This window comes from Cyprinus carpio, chromosome B4 (genome assembly GCF_018340385.1).
Source record: "Cyprinus carpio isolate SPL01 chromosome B4, ASM1834038v1, whole genome shotgun sequence".
Lineage (NCBI taxonomy): Eukaryota > Metazoa > Chordata > Actinopteri > Cypriniformes > Cyprinidae > Cyprinus > Cyprinus carpio.
In genome coordinates this window covers 9164621-9169052 of record NC_056600.1, presented here as the reverse complement: position 1 = coordinate 9169052, position 4432 = coordinate 9164621, and the positions used below count along the sequence as shown (strand labels likewise).

Here is a 4432-nt window from a genome sequence, read left to right as displayed (position 1 = left end):
AAGGAGATGAAGAGCGCAGCAGCAATGAGATTAGGGACCAGAGAGGGATTTTTTTTGTTTGGACGGGCCCCTGCGCGCTTTTTTTTCGTTCCCCCTCCCCCCCTTGTCTCGCCACCTGTATCAGACCCGGCCGCCCTTTCCCCCCCTCCTCCTGTCGTGTGCTGCTGTCTTCTCTCCCTCCCCGATTTCGGCGATATTTCGCCGGTCGTGCGAACGTCGTACGCTCCGATAGCTATAAAAGTCAAGCACACCATTCCCGAATAGGCGCACGATTTGGACACCTCTTTTGCGGTTTCTGTGACAAAAACTGCGGGAATAGTACGCGCCGAATTCGTACGGACGAAGAATAAGATAATATAATAAACGAGAATTGTACATTCCTGAAGAAAATGTGAGTGGTGCTTGCAGTGGCAAAACGCGGCCCTGTAGCCACCATGTGTCTGTGATGTTGTGGAGCCGAGATATAAGTCGTATATTGTTATATGGTTGCTAGGGTGCTGTATAATGGTTGGCTATGGCGTGGCTTATATAGTTTTGGGGGAATATTGAAGCATTTGCCAGCCGAATCTAAAAAGCCCAAGCAGTGTTTATATTTGATATTTTGCTGAGACACAGGTTTTAAATGGTGTTGTTAACAGTTGCTAGGGGCTGAAAGTGTTGCTAGGTGCTCGGCAGGACGTTTTTCATGCACTACATATTGACTGATTGATAGGAGAGTCAAAAGAGCCACTCTCACGTCTCTATGTCTTTCCTAATCCAAGCTATGAGTCAGATAATTTTCCAAATGTTAAGGCTATGGGATATTTTTCACACATTTTTTCCGGCACGCTGTACGATATGCACATCACCCTTTCCCCTCCCTCCCCCTCCCCCTCTGATTTCTTAGAAAAGTCATAGCACCCCACTCCTAAATAAGCCGCATGATTTGACACCTCATTCATGGGTCTACGACAAACAGTGCAGGAGGAGGAGCGCGCCAAAAAGTTGTTAGGGCGAATCGTAATAGTAACACTAGAATGTACCTTTCCCTGAAGAAAATGTGAGTGGTGCTTGCAGTGGCAAAACTCGGACCTCGGTTGCTTAGGTCTTTTTTATGAGGTTCATAGCTGATTTATCACCAGCGAATCCCCTATTAGCAGGAGCAATCACTGCAGATGACTAGATTGTTGGAATGCCAGTTTGTAGCAGGAGTTCAAAGACCACAACGTCATGTCTGTACGATGGTCTGATCAGGATATCGGTCGGCAAAAAGGTTGCTAGGGAACCTCTAATTTGGTTTGCTAGGGAGTGGCTGGCAAGCTCCCAATGATGAGACTACAAAGGACTGCGCACAGTTAAACCAAACCCACGGTTGTAAATTGTTCGATGCAGAGATATAGATCTTGCAAAAATGGTTGCTAGGGTACTCTGTTTGGGCTAGGGAGTGGCCTGGGCAGCTCACAAGGTATACTCCAACGTGCTTGGCAAATAAGCAAACCCAAGGTCTCTCGATGTTTTGATGCAGAGAGAGAAGTCTTGCAAAACGGTTGCTAGGGCTGCGTTTGTTGCGAGGGAGTGGCCTACAGCGCCAGGGAGGATACTCCAAAAGGTGCTTACAGTATGAAGGGATATAAACCACCCTTATGGCTTTATAACATTAAGATTTGAAGATTTCCCGCGGGCTTTGGGTTGATCGGGAGCTAGAAATGGTTTGATAGGGCGGGGCTATGAATCCTGAGGTTGCGTCGTGATGGTTCGATTCCATGTTGCGAGTCATACGAGCCCACCCTCATGTTTCTATGACACTCTATCCAAGAGAGATTATTTGATCTTTTTCAAGGGAAGGTCTTATGGAGGTTGTACTAAGCGGGCCCCTAAATGGTTGATAGGCGGGGCTCTGACTGCTTCAAATGATCTGACAGACTTACTTGGTTGCGAATTAAAATGAGCCACCCCCATGTCTCTATGAATGTATCACAGAGTTGGGTCAATGGCAAAACCCTCGGTAAAGTACCATAGTAGGAAAAAACGCGCTGTTTTCATGGGCGATCAATACATAGTATTGTCATGGGGAAACTTGGGGGGCTCTTGCGCCCCAGGGGTAAATTATACCCCATGCGGGGTAGTTACTCGCACAAGCCAGATAGCCTCTCAATGTGGTGATTCACAGTTCTGCGAAATTCTCTATCAGAGTACGATCCGTCAAAGTAGGCCGGCAAGCATTGTCTCTGCGATTTTTCGGGCGATCTATTCGGACCCGGTGTGCGAACATCGTTACGCCGACGTTATAAAAGTCCATAGCACCATTGCCGAATAGGGCGCCGATTGCCACTCTTTGCGGTTCTGTGACAAAAACTGGGGACTAGTTACGCGCCGAAAATATGTACGGAAGAAGAAGAGAATTAATAATAATACTAATAAGGATGTCGAGATAATACAAAGTGATGCTTGCCTTCGGCACGCACACTCATACTAAGTATGTGACTAATACAAGTGATGCTTTGCCTTCGGCAAGAAAAACTAACTGAATGTACAGTTCCGACCGGAAAATGTGCGTGGGCTTGCAGTGCAAAACTCGGCGCTGGTGCTAAGGTGTTTTTTAGGCGGTTGTGAGAGCGGTTGCTAGGGTACCCGGGGTGGTTGCTTAGGTGGTGCTATGTGGGGGCAGGTTATTGGGGGTGGTTGCTCTAGGTGTTGCTAGGCGGTTGATGGGGTCTGAGTGGTTGCTAGGTTGGTTGCTATGGTAACCTGGGTGGTGTAGGCAGTGCTAGGTACTTGGGCTGGGTGCCTAAGGTGTGCTATGCGGTTGTAGGGTGTTCTGGGTGGTGTAGGTGGTTGCTAGGGCAGTTTGCTGAAGGTACTTTGGGGTGGTTGCTCAGGTCGTTGCTAGGTGGTTGCTAGATATTGGGTGGTTGCTAGGTGTTGCTAGGCGGTTGCTAGGGTGTTATGAGTGGTTGCTAGGTGGTTGCCTATGGTAACTGGGTGGTTGCTAGGCAGTTGCTAAGGTAATTGGGGGGGTTGCTAAGGGGTAGCTATGCTCCCGGTTGTACAGATACAGATGTTTGGTTGTTATGGGTTTTTTATGGTAATTTGGTAGACATAAATATTAAGAATTGTATTCTAGGGGGGGGGTGCTATGGTAACCTGGGGTTGCGAGGCAGTGCTAAGGTAATAGACGGGTGGTGGTGCTAAGGTGTGCTATAGGTTTGACTAGGGTGTTGGGTTGGTGGCTAGTGGTGCTAGGCAGTTGCTAAGGTAATTGGGGTGGTTGCTAAGGTGTGCTAATGTGTTGCTAAGCGGTTGCTAGGAGTGTTCTGGGGGGGTTCTAGGCAATTGCTAAGGTACTTTGGTATGGTTGCCAAGTTGTGTTAGGCCGTTGCTCGGGTGTTCTGGGTGGTTGCTAGGCGGGTTTTTGGTAACTTGGGTGGTTGGCTCGGCAGTTGCTAAGGTTTTGGGGGGGGTGGTGATCAGGTGTTGCGCGGCATTGCTAGGGTCTTGGGTGGTTGATAGGCAGTTGCTATGGTACCTGGGTGGTTGATAGGCAGTTGCTATCATAATCGGCTGGAGTTGCTATGATGATCTAGGTGGTTGGTAGTTGTCACAGATGGTCAATGTAGGTTTTAAGAGAGTCATAGCATGTTGTTAGCCCATGTGGAGCACTTAGGAATCACTGGTAGAATGTAGCAATCACTGCTAGCATGACTAGCATGTTTAGAATTCCCGTTTGAGAGCATGAGTCAAAAGAGCCAACCGCATGTCTGCCGATGTTTTTATGGCAGAGATATAGGTCTTGCAAAACGGTTCTAGGGTACTTTGTTTGGTTGCTAGGGAGTGGCTTGGATCTGACAATGATGATACTCCAAAGGCTGCATTGCCATAAACCACCCCCCATGTCTGTACGAGTTCTGAGGCGAGATATAGGTCTTGCTAAACGGTTGTAGGGTACTCTTTGGTGATAGGGAGTGCTTGGCAGATGCAATGAGATACTGATAAAGGAGGCTTGGACACTCTAAGCCAACCCCCATGTCTATACGATGTTTTGTGCTGCAGAGATATAGATCTTGAATATGGTTGCTAGGGTACTCGGTTTGGTTGCTAGGGAGTGGCCTGGCAGCTGCCAATGAGATTTACAAAGCTGATCTGCTTGCTGAATGATATAAACCAACCCTTATGGCTTTATGACATTCAGATTTGAAGATATCCCTCTATACTTTGGGTTGCTAGGCTGCTCTAAATGGTTGCTAGGGCGTGGCTATGAAGTCTTGAAGGGGATTCGTGATTGGTCGTTTGCTGCCCCGAGTCAAACGAGCCCACCCTCATGTTTCTATGACACTTCTATCCAAAGATATTAATTGGATCTTTTTCAATGGAAGTCTATGGAGGTTGTAACTAAGGGGCCCTAAATGGTTGCTAGGGCGTGGCTTGACTGCTTCACAATGATCCTGACAGACTG

At 47.8% G+C, this 4432-nt stretch overlaps 1 pseudogene; it reads right to left on the bottom strand.

The window, feature by feature from the left end:
- LOC109052335 overlaps nucleotides 1-4432 on the bottom strand; it is an 82128-nt pseudogene that overhangs the window by 11502 nt on the left and 66194 nt on the right.